Below are 24,738 nucleotides of genomic sequence, written 5' to 3'. Positions count from 1 at the left end.
GAGACTATAACACCCCACTGTCAACATTAGATCAACGAGACAGAAAATTAACGAGGCTATTCAGGAATTGAACTCAGCTCTGGACCAAGCAGACCTAATAGACATCTACAGAACTCTCCACCCCAAATCAACAGAATATACATTCTTCTCAGAACCTCATAGCACTTACTCTAAAATCGACCACATAATTGAAGTAAAACACTCCTCAGCAAATTCAAAAGAATGGAAATTATAACAAACAGTATCTCAGACCACAGAGCAATCAAATTAGGACTCGGGATTAAGAAACTCACTCAAAATGGCACATCTACATGGAAACTGAATGACCTGCTTCTGAATGACTACTGGGTACATAATGAACTAAGGCAGAAATAAAGATGTTATTTGAAACCAATGAGAACAAAGATACAATGTACCAGAATTCTGGGATACAGCTAAAGCAGTGTTTAGAGGGAAATTTATAGCACCAAATGCCCATATCAGAAAGCGAGAAAAATCTAAAATCAACACCCTAACATCACATTAAAATAAGTAGAGAAGCAAGAGCAAACAAATTCAAAGGCTAGCAGAAGACAATAAATAACTAAGATCAGAGCAGAACTGAAGGAGATAGAGACAAGAAAACTCATTCAAAAAAAAAAAAAATCAATGAATCCAGGAGCTGGTTTTCTGAAAAGACTAACAAAATAGACCACTAGCTAGACTAATAAAGAAGAAAAGAGAGAAGAATCAAATAGACACAATAAAAAATGATGAAGGGGACATCACCACTGATCACACAGAAATACAAACTACCATCAGAGAATACTATAAACACCTCTATGCAAATAAATTAGAAAATCTAGAAGAAATGGATGAATTCCTGGACACATACACCCTCCCACGACTAAACCAAAAAGAAGTCGAATCCCTGAATAGACCAATAACAAGTTCTGGAATTGAGGCAGTAATTAGCACCCTACCAACCAAAAAATCCAGGACCAGATGGATGTACAGCCTAATTCTTGCAGAAGTACTAATAGGAACTGGTACCCTTCCTTCTAATACTATTCCAAACAATAGAAAAAGAGGGACATCTCCCTAACTCATTTTATGAGGACAGCATCATCCTGATTCCAAAACTTGGCAGAGACACAACAAGAAAAGAAAGCTTTAGGCCAATATCCCTGATGAACATTGAGGCAAATATCTTAAATAAAATACTGGCAAACTGAACCCAACAGCACATCAAAAGATTATTCACCATGATCAAATTCGCTTCATCCCTGGGATGCAAGGCTGGTTCAACATATGCAAATCAATAAATGTAATCCATCACATAAACAGAACCAATGAGAAAAACTACATGATAATAGGTGCAAAAAAGGCCTTTGATAAAATTCAACAAAACTTTATGCTAAAAACTCTCCATAAACTAGGTATTGATGGTACATATCTCAAAATAATAAGAGCTGTTTATGACAAACCCATAGCCAATATCATACCAAATGGACAAAAGCTGGAAGCATTCCCTTTGAAAACTGGCACAAGACAAGGATACCCTCTCTCCCCACTCCTATTCATCATAGTATTGGAAGTTCTGGCCAGAGCAATCAGGCAAGAGAAAGAAATAAAGGGTATTCAAAAATGAGGCGAGGAAGTCAAATTGTCTCTGTTTGAAGATGACATGATTGTATATTTTAAAAAGCCTATCATCTTAGCCCAAATACTCCTTAAGCTGTTAAGCAACTTCAGCAAAGTCTCAGGATACAAAAATCAATGTGCAAAAATAACAAGCATTTCTATACACTAATAATAGACAAACAGAAAGCTAAATCATGAGTGAACTCCCATTCACAATTGCTACAAAGAGAATAAAATACCTAGGAATACAACTTACAAGGCACGTGAAGGACCTCTTCAAGGAGAACTAAAACCACTTCTCAAGGAAATAAGAGAGGACACAAACAAATGGAGAAACATTCCATTTTCATGGATAGGAAGAATCAGTATCATGAAAATGGCCATACTATCTAAAGTATTTGCAGATTCAATGCTATTCCCATCAAGCTACCATTTACTTTCTTCACAGAAAAAAACTACTTTAAATTTCATATGGAACCGAAAAAGAGCCTCTATAGCCAAGACAATCCTAATCAAAAAGAACAAAGCTGGAGGTATCATGCTAACTGACTTCAAACTATACTAAAGGCTACAGTAACCAATATAGCATAATACTGGTACCAAAACAGATATATAGACCAATGGAACAGAACAGAGGACTCAGAAATAACACCCCATGTCTACAACCATCCGATTTTTGACAAACCTGACAAAAACAAGCAATGGGGAACTGACTTTCTATTTAATAAATGGTGCTGGGAAAACTGACTAGCCATATGCAGAAAACAGAAACTGGACCCCTTCCTTACACCTTATGCAAAAATTAATGCAAGGTGGCTTATAGACTTAAAACGTAAACCCAAGAAAACCCTAGAAGAAAACCTAGGCAATACCATTCAGGACATAGGCTTGAGCAAAGACTTCATGACTAAAACACCAAAAGCAACTACAACAAATGCCAAAATTGACAAATGGGATCTAATTAAACTAAAGAAATTCTGCTCAGCAAAAGAACTGTCGTCAGAGTAAACAGACAAGCTACAGAATGGGAGAAAATTTTTGCAATCTAACCATCTGCAAAAGTCTGATATCCAAAATCTATAGTGAACACAAACAAATTTACAAGAAAAAAATCAAACCCATCAAAAAGTGGGTGAAGGATATGAACAGACACTTGTCAAAAGAAGACATTTATGTGGCCAAAAAACATATGAAAAAAGCTCATTATCACTGGCCATTAGAGAAATGCAAATCAAACTAAAAGGAGATACCATCTCATGCCATTTAGAATGGTGATCATTAAAAGTCTGGAAACAACAGATGCTGGGGAGGATGTAGAGAAACAGGAAATGTACATTGTTGGTGGGAGTGTAAGTTAGTTCAACCATTGTGGAAAACAGTATGGTGAGTACTTGGGGACCTAGAACCAGAAATACCAATTAAACCAGCAATCCCATTACTAGTATGTACCCAAAGGATTATAAATCACTCTACTATAAAGACACATGCACACGTATATTTATTGCAGCAGTTTGTACAATAGGAAAGAGTTGGAGCCAATCCAAATGCCCATCAATGATAGACTGGATAAGGAAAATGTGGGGGGTGGAGCAAGATGGTCGAATAGGAACAGCTCCAGTCTCCAACTCCCGGCATGAGCGACACAGAAGACCGGTGATTTCTGCATTTTCAACTGAGGTACTGGGGTCATCTCACTAGGGAGTGACAGACAATCGGTGCTGGTCAGCTGCTGCAGCCCAACCAGCGAGAGCTGAAGGAGGGCGAGGCGTTGCCTCACCTGGGAAGCACAAGGGGGAAGAAAATCCCTTTTCCTAGCCAGGGGAACTGAGACACACAACACCTGGAAAAGCGGGTAAACCCCACCCAAATACTGCACTTTAAGCAAACGGGCACACCAGGAGATTATACCCACACCTGGCCGGGAGTTTCCCACGCCCACAGAGTCTCCCTCATTGCTAGCACAGCAGTCTGCGATCTAACCGCAAGGCAGCAGTGAGGCTGGGGGAGGGGCGCCCGCCATTGCTGAGGCTTAAGTAGGTAAACAAAGCCGCTGGGAAGCTCGAACTGGGTGGAGGTCACAGCAGCTCAAGGAAACCTGCCTGTCTCTGTAGACTCCACCTCTGGGGACAGGGCACAGCTAAACAACAACAGGGGAAGCAGCATAGGCCTGTGCAGACCCTAACGACTCTGTCTGACACCTTTGAAGAGAGCAGTGGATCTCCCAACACGGAGGTTGAGATCTGAGAACGGACAGACTGCCTGCTCAAGTGGGTCCCGGACCCCTGAGTAGCCTAACTGGGAGACATCCCCCACTAGGGGCAGTCTGACACCCCACACCTCACAGGGTGGAGTACACCCCTGAGAGGAAGCTTCCAAAGTAAGAATCAGACAGGTACACTCGCTGTTCAGCAATATTCTATTTTCTGCAACCTCTGCTGCTGATACCCAGGCAAACAGGGTCTGGAGTGGACCTCAAGCAATCTCCAACAGACCGACAGCTGAGGGTCCTGATTGTTAGAAGGAAAACTGTCAAACAGGAAGAACACCTATACCAAAACCCCATCAGTACGTCACCATCATCAAAGACCAGAGACAGATAAAACCACAAAGATGGGGAAGAAGCAGGGCACAAAAGCTAGAAAATCAAAAAATAAGAGCGCATCTCCCCCTGCAAAGGAGCGCAGCCCATCACCAGCAACGGAACAAAGCTGGTCAGAGAATGACTTTGACAAGATGAGAGAAGAAGGCTTCAGTCCATCAAACTTCTCAGAGCTAAAGGAGGAATTACGTACTCAGCGCAAAGAAACTAAAAATCTTGAAAAAAGAGTGGAAGAATTGATAGCTAGAATAATTAATGCAGAGAAGGTCATAAATGAAATGACAGAGATGAAAACCATGACACGAGAAATACATGACAAATTCACAAGCTTCGGTAACCGACTCGATCAACTGGAAGAAAGAGTATCAGCGATTGAGGATCAAATGAATGAAATGAAGCGAGAAGAGAAACCAAAAGAAAAAAGAAGAAAAAGAACTGAACAAAGCCTGCAAGAAGTATGGGATTATGTAAAAAGAGCAAATCTACGTCTGGTTGGGGTGCCTGAAAGTGAGGGGGAAAATGGAACCAAGTTGGAAAGCACTCTTCAGGATATCATCCAGGAGAACTTCCCCAACCTAGTAGGGCAGGCCAACATTCAAATTCAGGAAATACAGAGAACGCCACAAAGATACTCCTCCAGAAGAGCAACTCCAAGACACATAATTGCCAGATTCACCAAAGTTGAAATGAAGGAAAAAATCTTAAGGGCAGCCAGAGAGAAAGGTCGGGTTACCCACAAAGGGAAGCCCATCAGACTAACAGCAGACCTCTCGGCAGGAGCTCTACAAGCCAGAAGAGAGCCAATATTCAACATTCTTAAAGAAAAGAATTTTTAACCCAGAATTTCATATCCAGCCAAACTAAGTTTCCTAAGTGAAGGAGAAATAAAATCCTTTACAGATAACCAAATGCTTAGAGATTTTGTCACCACCCGGCCTGCCTTACAAGAGACCCTGAAGGAAGCCCTAAACATGGAAAGGAACAACCGGTACCAGCCATTGCAAAAACATTACAAAATGTAAAGACCATCGAGGCTAGGAAGAAACTGCATCAACTAACGAGCAAAATAACCAGTAATATCATAATGGCAGGATCAAGTTCAGACATAACAATATTATCCTTAAATGTTAATGGACTAAATGGTCCAATGAAAAGACACAGACTGGCAAACTGGATAAAGAGTCAAGACCCATCAGTCTGCTGTATTCAGGAGACCCATCTCACATGCAGAGACATACATAGGTTCAAAATAAAGGGATGGAGGAAGATCTACCAAGCAAATGGAGTACAAAAAAAAGCAGGAGTTGCAATCCTAGTCTCTGATAAAGTAGACTTTAAACCATCAAAGATCAAAAGAGACAAAGAAGCCCATTCCAGAATGGTAAAGGGATCAATTCAACAGGAAGAGCTAACTATCCTAAATTTATACCCCAGTACAGGAGCACCCAAATTCATAAAGCAAGTCCTTAGAGACTTACAAAGAGACTTAGACTCCCATACAATAATAATGGGAGACTTAAACACTCCACTGTCAACATTAGACAGATCAACGAGACAGAAAGTTAACAAGGATATCCAGGAAATGAACTCAACTCTGCACCAATCGGACCTAATATACATCTATAGAACTCTCCACCCCAAATCACAGAATATACATTCTTCTCAGCACCACATCGCACTTATTCCAAAATTGACCACATAATTGGAAGTAAAGCACTCCTCAGCAAATGTAAAAGAACAGAAATTATAACAAACTGTCTCTCAGACCACAGTGCAATCAAACTAGAACTCAGGACTAAGAAACTCAATCCAAACCGCTCAACTACATGGAAACTGAACAACCTGCTCCTGAATGACTACTGGGTACATAACGAAATGAAGGCAGAAATAAAGATGTTCTTTGAAGCCAATGAGAACAAAGATACAACATACCAAATCTCTGGGACACATTTAAAGCAGTGTGTAGAGGGAAATTTATAGCACTAAATACCCACAAGAGAAAGCTGGAAAGATCTAAAATGACACTCTAACATCACAATTAAAAGAACTGGAGAAGCAAGAGCAAACTCATTCAAAAGCTAGCAGAAGGCAAGAAATAACTAAGATCAGAGCAGAACTGAAGGAGATAGAGACACAAAAAACCCTGCAAAAAATCAATGAATCCAGGAGTTCGTTTTTTGAAAAAATCAACAAAATTGACCGACTGCTAGCAAGACTACTAAAGAAGAAAAGAGAGAAGAATCAAATAGACGCAATAAAAAAGATAAAGGGGATATCACAACGGACCCCACAGAAATACAAGCTAGCATCAGAGAATAGTATAAACACTTCTACGCAAATAAAGTAGAAAATCTAGAAGAAATGGATAATTTCTGGACACTTACACTCTCCCAAGACTTAACCAGGAAGAAGTAGAATCCCTGAATAGACCATAGTAGCTCTGAAATTGAGGCAATAATTAATAGCCTACCAACCAAAAAAAGTCCAGGACCAGATGGATTCACAGCTGAATTCTACCAGAGGTACAAGGAGGAGCTGGTACCATTCCTTCTGAAACTATTCCAATCAATAGAAAAAGAGGGAACTCTCCCTAACTCATTTTATGAGGTCAACATCATCCTGATACCAAAGCCTGGCAGAGACACAACAAAAAAGATAATTTTAGACCAATATCCCTGATGAACATCGATGCAAAATCCTCAATAAAATACTGTCAAACCGGATTCAGCAGCACATCAAAAAGGTTATCCACCATGATCAAGTGGGCTTCATCCCTGGGATGCAAGGCTGCTTCAACATTCGCAAATCAATAAGCGTAATCCAGCATATAAACAGAACCAAAGACAAGAACCACATGATTATCTCAATAGATGCCGAAAAGGCTTTTGACAAAATTCAACAGCCCTTCATGCTAAAAATGCTCAATAAATTCGGTATTGATGGAACGTACCTCAAAATAATAAGAGCTACTTATAACAAACCCACAGCCAATATCATACTGAATGGGCAAAAACTGGAAAAATTCCCTTTGAAAACTGGCACAAGATAGGGATGCCCTCTCTCACCACTCCTATGCAACATAGTGTTGGAAATTCTGGCTCGGGCAATCAGGCAAGAGAAAGACATAAAGGATATCCAGTTAGGAAAAGAAGAAATCAAGTTGTCCCTGTCTGCAGATGACATGATTGTATATTTAGAAAACCCCATTGTCTCAGCCCAAAATCTCCTTAAGCTGATAAGCAGCTTCAGCAAAGTCTCAGGATACAAAATGAATGTGCAAAAATCACAAGCATTCTTATACACCAGTAACAGACAAACAGAGAGCCAAATCATGAATGAACTTCCATTCACAATTGCTTCAAAGAGAATAAAATACCTAGGAATCCAACTTACAAGGGATCTAAAGACCTCTTCAAGGAGAACTACAAACCACTGCTCTGTGAAATAAAAGAGGACACTAACAAATGGAAAAACATACCATGCTCATGGATAGGAAGAATCAATATCGTGAAAATGGCCATACTGCCCAAGGTATTTATAGATTCAATGGCATCCCCATCAAGCTACCAATGAGTTTCTTCACAGAATTGGACAAAGGCTTTAAAGTTCATATGGAACCAAAAAAGAGCCCGCATTGCCAAGACAATCCTAAGTCAAAAGAACAACGCTGGAGGCATCACACTACCTGACTTCAACTATACTACAAGGCTACAGTAACCAAAACAGCATGGTACTGGTACCAAAACAGAGGTATAGACCAATGGAACAGAACAGAGGCCTCAAAATAATACACACATCTACAGCCATCTGATCTTTGACAAACCTGAGGGAACAATAAATGGGGAAGGATTCCCTATTTAATAAGTGGTGCTGGAAAATTGGCTAGCCATAAGTAGAAAGCTGAAACTGGATCATTTCCTTACTCCTTATAGAAAATTTAATTCAAGATGGATTAGAGACTTAAATGTTAGACCTAATACCATAAAAACCCTGGAAGAAAACCTAGGTAGTACCATTCAGGACATAGGCATGGGTGAGGACTTCATGTCTAAAACACCAAAAGCAATGGTAGCAAAAGCAAAAATTGACAAATGGGATCTAATTAAACTAAAGAGCTTCTGCACAGCAAAAGAAACTACCATCAGAGTGAACAGGCAACCTACAGAATGGGAGAAAATTTTTGCAATCTACTCATCTGACAAAGTGCTAATATCCAGAATCTACAAAGAACTCAAACAAATTTACAAGAAAAAAACAACCCCATCAACAAGTGGGGAAAGGATATGAACAGACATTTCTCAAAAGAAGACATTCATACAGCCAACAGACACATGAAAAAATGCTCATCATCACTGGCCATCAGAGAGATGCAAGTCAAAACCACAATGAGATACCATCTCACTCCAGTTAGAATGGCAATCATTAAAAAGTCAGGAAACAACAGGTGTTGGAGAGGATGTGGAGAAATAGGAACACTTTTACACTGTTGGTGGATTGTAAAGTAGTTCAACCATTATGGAAAACAGTATGGCGATTCCTCAAGGATCTAGAACTAGATGTACCATGTGACCCAGCCATCCCACTACTGGGTATATACCCAAAGGATTATAAATCATGCTGCTATAAAGACACATGCACACGTATGTTTATTGCGGCCCTATTCACAATAGCAAAGACTTGGAATCAACCCAAGTGTCCATCTGTGACAGACTGGATTAAGAAAAGTGGCACATATACACCATGGAATATTATGCAGCCATAAAAAAGGATGAGTTTGTGTCCTTTGTAGGGACATGGATGCAGCTGGAAACCATCATTCTTAGCAAACTATCACAAGAACAGAAAACCAAACACCGCATGTTCTCACTCATAGGTGGGAACTGAACAATTAGATCACTTGGACTCGGGAAGGGGAACATCACACATTGGGGCCTATCATGGGGGCGGGAGGGGGGAGGGATTGCATTGGTAGTTATACCTGATATAAATGACGAATTGATGGGTGCTGACGAGTTGATGGGTGAAGCACACCAACATGGCACAAGTATACATATGTAACAAACCTGCACGTTATGCACATGTACCCTAGAACTTAAAGTATAAAAAAAAAAAAAAAAAAAGAAAAGGTGGCACATATACACCATGGAATACCATGCAGCCATGAAAAAGAATGGGTTCATGTCCTTTGCAGGGACACAGATGAAGCTGGAAACCGTCATCCTCAGCAAACTAACACTGGAACGGAAAGCCAAACACCACAAATTTTTACTCATAGGTGGGAGTTGAACAATGACGACACATGGACATTGGGAGGGGAACATCTCACACCAGGTCCTGTCAGGTGGTGGGGTACAAGAGGAGGGAGGGAATTAGGACAAATACCTAGTGTATGTGGGGCTTAAAACCTAAATTACTGTTTGATATGTGCAGCAAACCACCAAAGCACATGTAAATCCATGCAACCAACCTGCATATTCAGCAGATGTATCCCGGAACTCAAAGTTAAATTTTAAAAAAATAATACAGGAATAGCCGACATAAGGAGCCGTTACTACTCTTAATGCTGGGATAGAGTGCCCAGTGAAGGAATAAACCTAGAAGACCGCCTTTCCCTTGGCCCAGGACTGAGATCTAGACCTTGTTGGAAAGGTCATGATCATGACTCACTGTTTGGTAGAGAAATTAGCTGAGATGCTACACTGAAATGACTCACAGAGAATCTGGGGAAATTTGTTTTCTGAAATTCTATGGGGAATTATTCATGAAGAGGTACCTGCCTTGGAACCTACTTCAGAGGTGCCTGAGGAGGTAGTAGGGGTAGCCATTCATGTGGAGGTGTCATGCAAGCAGCATTTTTTTGGAAACTGCTTGGGTGGTGATAGGGAAGCATTTTATGCGAAGAAGACACACTGATGGCACTGTATGCGTAAAGGGTTGCCAGAGAGAAGCTTCCCATGGGGTGATGCTGCACATTGCTGTTCACCATTTACTGGATGAGTCTGCTGAGAAGGGCTTTTGGAACTGAAGGCAGTAAATTGATAACTGGAATTTTATTCTTATTATGTGCAGTGCTCTCTGATATCTTTTATTCTGTTTTATTTTTTAAAACAATGCTAGTGTGACACACTTAATTGCTTTAATTGGTTGTGGCCTGTAGTTTAGAAAATAATGAAGTAAATATATAGAGAGATATAAGCAATGGTTCTTGACTTTGGGGAGCATTAAAACCCAATATTCCAAGAGAATATTTTCATAAAGAAATGAAATGTAAGGTAATATAGATCAAGGGTTGCACAAATGCTATGGTCTCATGGGCATCCACTAATCATTAATAGCTTTGAAAGGTATAAATTAGATAAGTAGATAAGTTGGTATATATAGTAACGAATTAGATAAGTAGAGAGGAGTGTGGGGGGCATTGTGCTTGGACTTAAGCAAGTGTATGAATTGCCATTACAGAATTGTAAATATGGACATGACTTGGTCAGACTAGCATTCATTATTTATTTTAACTTACCTTTTAAGTATATTGCTCTGTGGGTAGTTTAGAGGATGAATTTGAAGAAGACAACATCAGAGGAAGGGAGATTGTATAGGAGGTGTTATAGTTCTTAAAGGAGATGAATGCCTAAAATTGAGTATAGGTAATAATGATAGAGAGGGAAAAAAGACTAAGAATAATATGGGTAAAGCCATTTCGTATTTGTTCTTGTTTTAATAAGAAGAAAAGGAAGGAGGTAGTTAAGAGTCCCAAGTTTTTGGTTGCAGAGACTGGAGAGATAATGAGGAAAGAACACATGGGAAGGACCAAGTAAGACAGGAAGATGATACATTCAGTTTAGTGAATAATAGTAGTTATAATTTAAGCTAACATGAACTGAGCACTCACCACACTGCAGTCAGTGTCTTAAGCAATATATATGTATTAATTAATTTGATACTCATAAGAATCCTATAAGGTAGGTACAATTATTAGTATTCCAATTTTCATATAAGATTATGTAACTTTTCCAGGGTCACACAGCACAAGTTGAAGCCGAGATTCAAACTCAGTCTGGTTCCAGAGCCTGTGAAGTGCCTATGGAAGACATTCACGTGGAGATGGATACTCAAATGAATGTAGGTTGAGATTGGAGATGTAGATATGGAAGCCATTAGTAAGTTGGTTGATAGTTTAAAAAGAAGAGGTGAATGAGATCACCTGAGAAGTATATTGAAGAGTGCAAAAGTTAGGAGGCGGCCAGATTAGGAAGGACCTTGACTGACAAACTTTGCATGTTTAGCTCTTGAAAGTGGAGTGCTGCTAGAACTTTTTACTTAAAAGGAGATGAGGCAGGGATGTGCAAATATGGCTGTAAATGTAGGCAAAAGCTTTGTGAGGCAGAGAATAAAAGGAAAAAGACCAATTAGTGGGTTTTGGTCATCAGTTATGAGACAATAAAGACCTAGGTCAGTGTTAACAAAGAGGCTACAGAAAAAAGGGGTCTCTAGTCATCATGTGGGCAGCATTTGAATACAGTCATGTATCACTTAACTGTAGGGATTCTTTCTGAGAAATGAATTGTTAGGCAATTTTGTCATTATGCAAATATCATAGAGTATACTTACACAAACTAGATGGTATACCTTGATATGGTTTAGCTCTGTGTCCCCACCTAAATCTCACCTTGAATTGTAGTCCCATATCCCCATGTGGCATGGGATGGACCCGGTATTCAGAGGTAATTTAATCATGGGAACAGTTACCCTCATGCTATTCTCCTGATATTGAGTGAGTTCTCATGAGATCTCATGGTTTTTTAAGGGGCTTCCCCCCTACTGCTCGGCACTTTTCTCTTTTGCTCCCATGTGAAGGACACGTTTGCTTCCCCTTCCACCATGATTGTAAATTTCCTGAGGCCTCCCCAGCCCTGCAAAACTGTGAGTCAAACTTCTTTCCTAGTCTCGGGCAGATCTTTGTAGCAGCATTAGAATGGACTAATACAAGTCTATTATACAACCAGACTATATGATATAGCCTCATGTTCCTAGGCTACAAACTTCTCCAGCTGTTACTATAGTAAATACTGCAGGCAATTGTGACCCAAAGACAAGTGTTTATGTATCTAAACATAGAAAGTGGAGAGTAAAAATATGATGTAAAAGATTAAAAATGGTACACCTGTGTTTGACACTTACAGTGAATGGAGCTTGTAGAACTGGAAGTTGCTCTGGGTACATCAGTGAGTGGTGATTGAGTGTGAAAACCTAGGACATTGCTATACATACTGTAGACTTTATAAATACTGTATGCTTAGGCTACAGAAAATTTATTTTAAATTTTTATTTAATAATAAACCTTCACTTACTATAACTTTTAACTTTGTGAATTTTAAAAAGATTTTAACTTTTAAATTTATTTATAATAACACTTAGCTTAAAATACAAACACATTGTATAGCTATACAATAGGTATTCTTTATATCCTTATTCTATAAGCTTTTCAATTTTAATTTAATTTCATTTCTTTTAACTTTGAAAACTTTTTGTCAAAAGTAAGATACACACACATTAGTGTAGGCTAACACAGGACCAGGATCATCAATATCATTCTCTTCTGCTTCCACAACTTGTGCCACTAGAAGATCTTCAGGGGCGATAACATGCATGAAGCTGTCACCTACTATGATAACAATGCCTTCTGGAATACCTCCTGGAGGGCCTGCTGAGGTTGTTTTACAGTTAACTTAAAAAAAAAAAAAAAAAAAAAAAAAAAAAAAAAAAAAAAAAAACAACTAAGTAGAAAGTGTACACTCTAAAATAACAATAAAAAGTATGGTGAAGTAAATACATAAACCAGTAACATAGTTGTTTATTATCATTGTCAAGTATTCTTTACTGTATATAATTGCATATGCTCTATGTTTGTGTGACTGGCAGCATAGTATGTTTGTTTACACCAGCATCACCACAAACATATGAGTAATGCCTTATTCTACAATGTCATAATGGTTGCAGAGTCATTAGGTGATGGGAATTTTTCAGCTCTATTATAATCTTATGGGACCACCAACATATATGTGATCCATTGTTGACCAAAACATCGTTATGTGATGCTGACTGGACATATCTTCAAGGTTTTCTGGGTTTGCCCCAGCTTTTGCCTGAAACGTCTAGTTTCACCATGGTGCCAGTACTTCAGGGTTAATTCAGGTACTAGTACAATTCAACACAAACTACCTCCTTCAGTATATTCCTAGAGTACATAATGACTAAAATATTCTTATTAGCCACCAGATTATTGTTGCCTTCATCATTATATTTTACTTTGGGGACAGCTTTACTGAGATATAATTTATACATCATACAATGCACATGCTTAAAGTGTACAATTTGGTGGCTTTTAATGTTTTCAAAGTTATGATTCCATTATGACAATTCATGTTAGAACATTTTCATTACCCCAGAAAGAAATCCTGCATCTCTTAGCCATCATCCCCTAATCAACGCATTTCTTCCAGCCCAAGGCGACCACTAATCTACTTTCTGTTTTAACAGATTTGTCTATTCTGAGCATTTCATCTAAATGTAATCATAGCATTTGTGGTATTTTGTGACTAGTTTCTTCCACTTCGTATGTTTTCCAGATCTATGCATGTGGTAGCCTGTATCAGTACTTCATTCATTTTAATGCCCAAACAATATTCCATTTATAGATGTACTACATGTAATTTATTGATTCACTAGTTAATGAACATTTGGGTTGTTTCTGTCTTTTGGCTGTTATGAATAATGCTGCTATGAACATTTTTGTACAAGTCTTTTTGTTGACATATGATTTCAGTTCTCGTGTGTATGCACCAGGGAGTGGAATTGCTGGGTCATGTGCTAACTTTATATTTAATTTACTGAGAAACTGTCAGATTATTTTGCAAAGCAGATGTGCCATTTTATATTCCCTCCAGCAAATGTATAAGGGTTCTAATTTCTCCACATCTTCATCAACACTTGTTATTATCATTTTGTTAATAGCCATCCTAGTGGGCATTAAGTGTATCTCAAGGTTTTGGTTTGCATTTCTCTAATGAGTAATGATGCTGAGCATCTTTTCCTGTGCTTATTGGACTACTTTGTATTTTAGCCCATCTGACAGGTGTGCAGTGATATCTCAGTTTTGTTTTTAATTTGCATTTCCTTAGTGGCTAGTGATGTTGATCATCTTTTTATGTGCCTGTTTGCCATCTGTATATCCCCTTTGCTAAAATGTATTTTCATGCCTTTTGCTTACTTTCTAATTTGATTTATTTTTACTCTTGAGTTTTGAGAGCACATTCTAGATACTGGTCTTTTATTGGATGTGCAGTTAAATATTTTCTTCTAACCTGTAGTTTGTCTTTCATCTTCTTAACAGGGTATTTCATGGAACAAAAACTTTATATTTGATAAAATTCAGTTTATCGATTTTTCCTTTATGAATTGTGCTTTTGGTGTCAAGTCTAAAAATTCTGCCTAGCCCTAGATCCTATGTATTTTCTTCTGCTTTTTGTTTGCTAAAAGTTTTATAGTTTGTTGTATTATATTTAAGTCTTTGATCCATTTTGAGTAACTTTGGTAAAAGACATGAGAATCAGATAGAGGTTTATTACCTATGGATGCAGAATTGCTCCAGCATTCCATTTTTGAAAAGGCAACTTGAATTTGCACCTCTGTCAAATATTAGGCATATTTATGTGGGTCTGTTTCTCTTCCATTAGCCTGTCTATTCCAGCATTAATTCCACACAATCTTGATTACTGTGACTATATAACTGTTCAAATCAGGAAGAATGTTTCTTTCCACTTTCTTTTCAAAATTGTTTTAACTGTTTTAGTTTCTTTATCTTTCCATATACATTTTAGAATAATCTTGTCTATATCTACCAAATAGCTTGCTAGGGTTTTTGTAGGAATTGTCTTAAGTCTGTATATTTATTTAGGGAAAATATACGTATTTCTATTTTAAGTATTACAATCCATGCATTCATACCTCTGCATCTATTTAGATCTTCCCTAATACTTTTTCATCAGCATTGTGTAGTTTTCATCATACAGATCTTCTCTATATTTGTTATATTTATACCTAAGTATTTCAGCCTTTGGGCCAAATGTAAATTATAAATGGTATTGTATTTTTAATTTTGTTGTTCACATGGTCATTGCTAATATTACAGATACACTTGATTTATGTTGATCTTGTATCCTGAGACCTTGCTGAATTCACTTATTAGTTCTGGGAGTGTTTTGTGGGTGCCTTGGGATTTTCTACATAGACAAGTATATCAGCTACTAATAGGGATACTATTATCTCTTCCTTTCCAATTTTATATTGTTATATATAACAATATATACTGTTATATATAACTATATATACTATTATATCCTTATATTGCCTTATTGCAGTGTCTGGAATTACTAGAACTATGTCGATTAGGAGTAGTAAGAGCATACATCCTTGCCTTGTTCCCAATTGTAGGGAGAAAACATTCAGCTTTTCACCATCAAGTATAATGCTAGCTGTAGGCATTTTGTAGATGTTCTTTATCAAGTTGAGGAAGTTCCCATGTATTCCTGGTTTTCAGAGAGTCTGTATCATGTACATGTGTTGAATTTTAGCAAATGCTTTTTCTGCACTGAAGGATATATATATATACACACACACACACATATATATACATACTTTGTCTTATTGTGCTTCATTTTATTGCAATTTGCAAGTATTGCAATTTTTTTAACAAATTGAAGGGTTTTGGCAACTCTGTGTCAAGCAAGTCCATGGGTGCCATTTTTCCAGCAGCATGTGTCACGTTTTGATAATTCTCACAATATTTCACCCTTTTTCGTTGTCATTATATCTCTTATGGTGATTTGTGATCAGTGATCTTTGATGCTATATTCTAATTGTTTTGAGGTGCCACAAACCATGCCCATGTAAGATGGCAAACTAAATCAATAAATGTGTGTGTTCTGATTACTCCATGGACTGGCCATTAACCTCCTTCCCCTCCCATTTCCTGTCTCTTTTCCTCTTGTCTTGTCTCCCTATTTTCTGAGACACAATGGCCTCTAAATGTTCAAGTGAAAGGAAGAGTAGCATATTTCTCACTTTAGATCAAAGGCCAGAAATGATTACAATTAATGAAGAGGGCATTTTGAAAGCCAAGATAGTCTGAAAACAGGTTGCTTGCACCAAACAGCCAAGTTGTGAAAAGGAAATGTTCTTAAAAGAAATTAAAAGTGCTACTCCAGTAAACACATAAAGGACACAAAAGTAAAACTGTCTTATTGGCAGTAGGAAGAAACTTCTACTGGTCTGGATATTAGATCAAATAAGCCACAAAATTCCCTTAAGCCATAGCCTAATTCGGAGCAAGACCCTAACTGTCTTCAATTATATGAGGGCTGAGAGAGGTGAAGAAGCTGCAGAATAAAAATTGGAAGCTACCAAAAGTTGGTTCATGAGGTTTAAGGAAAGAAGCTGTCTTCATAACATAAAAATACAAGGTGAAGCAGCAAGTGCTGATGGAAAAGCTGCAGGAAGTACTCCACAAGAACTAACTAAGATAGTTGAGGAAGGTGGTTACAATAGACAGCAGATTTTGAATGTTGATAAAACACCCTTCTATTGGAAGGAGCTGCCATCTAGGAGAAGTCAATGTCTGGCTTCAAAGCACAGGCTGACTCTTGTTAGGGGCTGATGCAGATGGTGACTTTAAGTTGAAGCTAATGCTCATTTACCATTCTAAAATCCTAGGACCATTAAAATTATGCTAAATCTACTCAGTCTAAGCTCTGTAGATGGAACTATAAAGCCTGGATGACAGCATACCTGTTTAGAGCATGGTTTACTGAATATTTTAAGCCCACTGTTGAGACCTACTGCTCAGAAGGACTCATAAAATATTACTGCTTATTGACAGTGCATCTAGTGACCCAAGAGCTCTGATGGAGATGTACAAGTAGATTAATGTTTTCATGCTTCATAATGGAATATCCCTTCTACAGCCTGTGGATCAACGAGTAATTTTGACTTTCAAGTCTTATTTAAGAAATATATTTCATAAGGCTACAGCTGCCAGAGATAATGATTCCTCTGATGGATCTTGGAAAAATAAATTGAAAACCTTCTGGAAATGATTCACTGCTATAGATGCCATTAAGGACATTTGTACTTCAGGGAGGAAGTCAAAATATCAACATTAACAAGAATTTGGAATATGTTGATTCCAACCCTTATGGATGACATTGGGGGTTAAAGGCTTCTATGGAAGAAGCCACTGTTGATGTGATGAAGATAGCAAGACAAGTAGAATTAGAAGTGGAGCCTGAAGATGTGACAGAATTGCTGGAATTTCATGTTACAACTATAACGGATGAAGAGTTGTTTCTTATGGCTGAGCAAAAAAAAAGTGGATTCTTGAGAGGAGTCTACTCCTGGTGAAAATGCTATGAACATTGTTGAAATGACAACAAAAATTTTAGAATATTACATAAACCTAGTTGATTAAGCAGTGGCAGGATTTGAGAGGATTGACTCTGGTTTTGAGAGAAGTTCTCCTGTGGGTAAAATTCTGTCAGGCCAGGTGTGTTGGCTCATGCCTGTAATCCCAGTGATTTGGGAGGCCAAGGTGGGAGGATCACTTGAGGCCAGGAGTTTGAGATTGCAGTGAGCCATGATTACACCACTGTCCTCCAACCTCCGTGAGAGAATGAGACCTTGTTTTTAAAAAATGCTATCTAATGGCGAGTGATGATGAGCATTTTTTCATGTGTCTGTTGGCTGTATGAATGTCTTCTTTTGAGAAATGTCTGTTCATATCCTTTGCCCACTTTTTGATGGGGTTGTTTGTTTTTTTCTTGTAAATTTGTTTGAGTTCTTTGTAGGTTCTGGATATTAGCCCTTTGTCAGGTGAGTAGATTGCAAAAATTTTCTCCCATTCTGTAGGTTGCCTGTTCACTCTGATGGTAGTTTCTTTTGCTGTGCAGAAGCTCTTTAGTTTAATGAGATCCCATTTGTCAATTTTGGCTTTTGCTGCCGTTGCTTTTGGTGTTTTAGACATGAAGTCCTCACCCATGCCTATGTCCTGAATGGTACTACCTAGAATTTCTTCTAGGGTTTTTATGGTATTAGGTCTAACATTTAAGTCCCTAATCCATCTTGAATTAATTTTCATATAAGGAGTAAGGAAAGGGTCCAGTTTCAGCTTTCTAGTTATGGCTAGCCAATTTTCCCAGCACCATTTATTAAATAGGGAATCCTTTCCCCATTTCTTGTTTTTCTCAGAGAAATGCAAATCGAAACCACAATGAGATACCATCTCACACAGTTAGAATGGCAATCATTAAAAAGTCAGGAAACAACAGGTGCTGGAGAGGATGTGGAGAAATAGGGACACTTTTACACTGTTGATGGGTTTGTAAACTAGTTCAACCGTTATGGAAAACAGTATGGTGATTCCTCAAGGATCTAGAACTAGATGTACCATATGACTCAGCCATGCCATTACTGGGTATATACCCAAAGGATTATAAATCATGCTGCTATAAAGCCACATGCACACGTATGTTTATTGCGGCACTATTCACAATAGCAAGGACTTGGAATCAACCCAAATGTCCATCTGTTACAGACTGGATTAAGAAAATGTAGCACATATACACCATGGAATGCTTTGCAGCCATAAAAAAGGATGAGTTTGTGTCCTTTGTAGGGACATGGATGCAGCTGGAAACCATCATTCTTAGCAAACTATCACAAGAACAGAAAACCAAACACCGCATGTTGTCACTCATAGGTGGGAACTGAACAATGAGATCACTTGGACTCAGGAAGGGGAACATCACACACCGGGGCCTATCATGGGGAGGGGAGAGGGGGGAGGGATTGCATTGGGAGTTATACCTGATGTAAATGATGAGTTCATTGGTGCTGATGAGTTGATGGGTGCAGCACACCAACATGGCACACATATACATATGTAACAAACCTGCACGTTATGCACATGTACCCTAGAACTTAAAGTATAACAATATTAAAAAAATAAAATAAATAAAAATGCTATCTAACAGCATTGCATGCTAGAGAGAAATCTTGCATGAGAATCCATTGATGTTGCAAACTTCATTGTTGTCTTATTTTAAGAAAACGCCACAGCACTCCAACCTTCAGGAACCACCACCCTGATCAGTCAGCAGCCATCAACATCGAGGAAAGACCCTCCACTAGCAAAAACATTCCAACTCAATGAAGGCTCAGATAGCATTTTTAACAATGAAGTATTTTTAAATTAAGGTATGTACATTTCTAGACATAATGCTGTTGCACACTTAAGAGACTGAAGTGTAGTATAAACATAACTTTTATATGCACTGGGAAACTGAAAAATTTTTGTTCCTCACTTTATTGCGATATTTGCTTTAGGCAGTTGTGTGGAACTGAAACAGCAATATCTGAGATATGCTTGTATATATATTTTTTCATCTTTAGCCTGTTAATATGGTGAAGTACATTGATTTCTGTATGTTTGAATATTGAGCAAGTCTATACCACTGGAATGAAGCCCACTTGGTCATGATACATGTTAAAATTTTCTGCTGAATTTTATTTGCTAGTAGTGTGCTAAATAATTGTTGTATTTTGTTCATGAGGGATATTGGTCTGCAGTTTTCTTGTACTATTTTATTTTCTAAATTTGATATCAGTGAAATAGTAGCTTCACAAAATGAATTGGAAAGAGTTCTTTACGTTCTGGAAAAGATTATAAGGAATTGGTTATAATTCTTTTAATACTTGGTAGACTGATTTGGTGAAACAATCTGTGATTGGAAATTTCTTTTTGGGAGTTTTACAATTATGAATGCAATTTTCTCTAGGGTTCTAGAGCTATTCTAATAATATATTTCTTATTGAATTTCTTGTGAGAGTTTGTATTTTTTAAATAAACAGTTTATTTTACCTAAGTTGTCAGATGTCTGTGTGAAGAGCTCATCATATATTACCATATTATTGTTTTCATGTCTGGAGGTTTTATAGTCACATCCCCTGTTTCATTCTTGATACTAATAAATTGTGGTTTTATTTTTTTCTTTGTCCATCTTGATTCAGATTTACTAATTTTATTGATATTTTCAGAGAACCAGATATTTAATTGATTTTTTCTCTAATATTAAAATAATTTCTTCAAGTTCATTAAGTTATCTGATTTTATTTACTATTTCCTTTCTTTCACTTCTTTTGGGTTTATGTTCTGTTTCTAGGTTCTAGAGGTGGAAACTCAGATTATGAACTTGAGACTTTTATTCTTTTATGGCTTATTCAATTAGTGCTATGAATTTCTCTTTCAGCACTGCATTAATTGTGTCTCAGGATTTATTTTACTTTCCATAAATGTTTACAATGTATTTTTTACATTACAAAGTTTTTAAATTTGGGGGGGTACATAATAGGTTTATATATTTAGAGAGTACATGAGATTTGTAATTTTTGTTATTTTTCTGTTTCCATAGGATTTTTTGGAACAGGCGGTATATGATTACATGAATAAGTTCTTTAGTAGTGATTTCTGAGATTTTGGTGCACCCATCATCTGAGTCGGGTCAACTGTACCCAATGTGTAGTATTTTATCCCTTGCCATCCCCCACCCTTTTCCCCGAGTCTACAAAGTCCAATATATTATTCTTATGCCTTTGCATCCTCATAGTTTAGCTCCTACATATGAGTGAAAACATACTGATATTTAGTTTTCCATTCCTGAGTTACTTCACTTAAAATAATAGTCTCCACTTCCATGCAGGTTGCTGTGAATGCCATTATTTTATTCATTTTTATTGCTGAGTAGTATTCCATGTTATGTATTTACCACATTTTCTTTATCCACTCATTGATTGTTGGGCATTTGGGCTGGTTCCATATTTTTGCAATTGCAAAACATGCATGTGCTATAAACATGCATGTGCAAGTATCTTTTTTGTATAATGCCTTGTTTTCCTCTGGGTAGATACCTAGTAGTGGGATTACTGAATCAAACAGTAGACTTACTTTTAGTTCTTTAAGGAATCTCCCCCCACTGTTTTCCATAGTGGTTGTACCAGTTTACATTCCCACCTATGGTATAAAAGTCTTCCCATTTCACTGCATTGATGCCAACATGTATTTTTTATTTTTTTTATTTTTTGATAATGACCATTCCTGCAGGAGTGAGACAGTATCACATTGTGATTTCGATTTGCATTTCCCTGATTGTTATTGATGTTGAGCATTTTTCCATATGCTTTTTGGCCATTTGTATATCTTCTTTGAGAATTGTCTCTTCATGTCCTTTCCCTACTTTTTGATGGGATTGTTTTTCTTTTTCTAGTTCATTTGAGTTCCTTTTAGATTCTTGATATTAGCCCTTATCAGATGTATTGATTATGAAGATTTTCTCCCACTCTGTGGGTTGTCTGTTGACACTGCTGGTAATTTCTTGTACTGTGCATAAGCTTTTTAGTTTAAGTAGGTCCCATCTATTTATCTTTGTTTTTGTTGCATTTGCTTTTGGGTTCTTGGTCATGAAGTGTTTGCCTAAGCCAATTTCTAGAAGAGTTTTTCTGATGTTATCTTCTAGAATCTTTACAGTTACAGGTCTTAGATTTAAGTCTTGGAGCTATCTTGAGTTGATTTTTGTATAAGGTGACAGATGAGATCCAGTTTGATTCTTCCACATATAGCGTGCCAATTATCCCAGCAACATTTGTTGAATAGGGTGTCCTTTCTTTATGTTTTTGTTTTCTTTGTCTAAGATCAGTTGGATGTAAGTATTTGGGTTTATTTATGGGTTCTCTGTTCTGTTCTATTGGTCTATGTGCCTATTTTTATACCAGTACCATGCTGTTTTGGTGACTATGGCCTTATAGTATAGTTTGAAGTCAGATAATATGTTGCCTCGAGATTTATTCTTTTTGCTAAGTCTTGCTTTGCCTATGCAGTCTCTTTTTTGGTTCCATTTGAATTTTAGAATGCTTTTTTCTTTCTTATAAATTATACTTCAAGTTCTAGGGTACATGTGTACACTGTGCAGGTTTGTTACATAGGTATACATGTGCCATATTGGTGTGCTGTACCCATTAACTTGTCATTTACATTAGGTATATCTCCTAATGCTCTCCCTCCCCCTTCCCCCACCCCACGACCCTGGTGTGTGATGTTCCTCACCCTGTGTCCAAGTCTTCTCATTATTCAATTCCCACCTGTGAGTGAGAACATGCAGTGTTTGGATTTCTGTTCTGGTGACAGTTTGCTCAGAATGATGGCTTCCACCTTCATCCATGTCCCTACAAAGGACATGAACTCATCCTTTTTTATGACTGCATAGTATTCCATGGTGTATATGTGCCACATTTTCTTTATCCAGTGTATCATTGATGGACATTTGGGTTGGTTCCAAGTCTTTGCTATTGTGAATAGTGCCACAATAAACATACATGTGCATGTGTCTTTATACCAGCATGGTTTGTAATCCTTTGGTATATACCCAGGAATGGGATGGCTGGGTCAAATGGTATTTCTAGTTCTAGATCCTAGATGAATTGCCACACTGTCTTCCACAATGGTTGAAATAGTTTACAGTCCCACCAACAGTGTAAAAGTGTTCCTATTTCTCCACATCCTCTCCAGCACCTGTTGTTTCCTGACTTTTTAATGATCACCATTCTAACTGGTGTGAAATGGTATCTCATTGTGGTTTTGATTTGCATTTCTCTGATGGCCAGTGATGATGAGCATTTTTTCATGTGTCTGTTGACTACATAAATGTCTTCTTTTGAGAAGTGTCTGTTCATATCCTTCACTCACTTTTTGATGGGGTTGTTTGATTTTTTCTTGTAAGTTTGCTTAAGTTCTTTGTAGATTCTGGATATTTGCCCTTTGTCAGATGGGTAGATTATAAAAGTTGTCTCCCATTCTGTAGGTTGGCTGTTCACTCTGTGGGTAGTTTCTTTTGCTGTGCAGAAGCTCTTTAGTTTAATTAGATCCCAATTGTCAATTTTGGCTTTTGTTGCCATTGCTTTTGGTGTTTTAGTCATGAGGTCCTTGTCCATGCCGATGACCTGAATGGTATTGCCTAGGTTTTCTTCTTGGGTTTTTATGGTTTTTAAGTCTAGCATTTAAGTCTTTAATCTATCTTGAATTAATTATTGTATAAGGTGTAAGGAAGGGATCCAGATTCTGCTTTCTACATATGGCTAGCCCATTTTTCCAGCACCATTTATTAAATAGGGAATCCTTTCCCCCTTTCTTGTTTTTGTCAGGTTTGTCAAAGATCAGATTGCCGTAGATGTGTGGTATTATTTCTGAAGGCTCTCTTCTGTTCCATGGGTCTGTATCTGTGTTTTAATACCAGTACCATGCTGTTTTTGTTACTGTAGCCTTGTAGTATAGTTTGAAGTCAGGTATTGTGATGCCTCCATCTTTGATCTTTTGGCTTAGGATTGTCTTGGCAATGCAGACTCTCTTTTAGTTCCATATGAACTTTAAAGTATTTTTTTTTTCCAATTCTGTGAAGAAAGTCATTGTTAGCTTGATGGGAATGGCATTGAATGTATAAATTATCTTGATTCTTCCTATCCATGAGCATGTTGTGTTCTTCCATTTGTTTGTGTCCTCTTTTGTTTTGTTCAGCAGTGGTTTGTAGTTCTCCTTGAAGAAGTCCCTCACATCCCTTGTAAGTTGGATTTCTAGGTATTTTATTCTCTTTGAAGCAATTGTGAATGGGAGTTCACTCATCATTTGGCTCTCTGTTTGTCTGTTATTGGTGTATAGGAATGGTTGTGATTTTTGCACATTGATTTTGTACCCTGAGACTTTGCTGAATTTGCTTATCAGCTTAAGGAGATTTAGGGTTGAAGCAGTGGCGTTTTCTATGTATATAGTCATGTCATCTGAAAACAGGGACAATTTGACTTCTTCTTTTCCTAATTGAATACCCTTTATTTCTTTCTCCTGCCTGATTGCCCTGGCCAGAACTTCCAACACTATGTTGAATAGGAGTGGTGAGAGAAGACATCCCTGTCTTGTGCCAGTTTTCAAAGGGAATGCTTCCAGTTTTTGCCCGTTCAGTATGATATTGGCTGTGAGTTTGTCATACATAGCTCTTATTATTTTGAGATGCGTCCCATCAATACCTAATTTATTGAGAGTTTTTAGCGTGAAGGGCTATTGAATTTTGTCAAAGGCTTTTTCTGCATCTATTGAGATAATCATGTGGTTTTTGTCTTTGGTTCTGTTTATATGATGGATTACATTTATTGATTTGCATGTGTTGAACCAGTCTTGCATCCCAGGGATGAAGACAACTTGATCATGGTGGATAAGCTTTTTGATGTGCTGCCGGATTTGGTTTTCCAGTCTTTTATTGATGATTTTTGCATTGATGTTCATCAGGGATATTGGTCTAAAATTCTCGTTTTTTGTTGTATCTCTGCCAGGCTTTGTTATCAGGATGATGCTGGCCTCATAAAATGAG

At 37.7% G+C, this 24,738-nt stretch overlaps 1 long non-coding RNA gene across 2 annotated transcripts in view; it reads left to right on the top strand.

The window, feature by feature from the left end:
• The window catches only part of LOC117077217, a 94,951-nt gene extending 73,948 nt beyond the window's left edge, over positions 1-21,003 (top strand). For both annotated transcript variants that reach the window (XR_004434701.1, XR_004434703.1), the window contains 2 exons: positions 11,237-11,341; positions 19,379-21,003. This is a non-coding gene — a long non-coding RNA (uncharacterized LOC117077217). The remainder of the gene's footprint in view (positions 1-11,236; positions 11,342-19,378) is intronic.
• The last annotated feature ends 3,735 nt before the right edge of the window (positions 21,004-24,738 follow it).

This window comes from Trachypithecus francoisi, unplaced genomic scaffold (assembly GCF_009764315.1).
Source record: "Trachypithecus francoisi isolate TF-2019V2 unplaced genomic scaffold, Tfra_2.0 Lachesis_group6, whole genome shotgun sequence".
NCBI classification, from domain to species: Eukaryota; Metazoa; Chordata; class Mammalia; order Primates; family Cercopithecidae; genus Trachypithecus; species Trachypithecus francoisi.
Note: the sequence above shows the minus strand (reverse complement) of the source record. Positions and strands in the feature narration are given on the sequence as shown.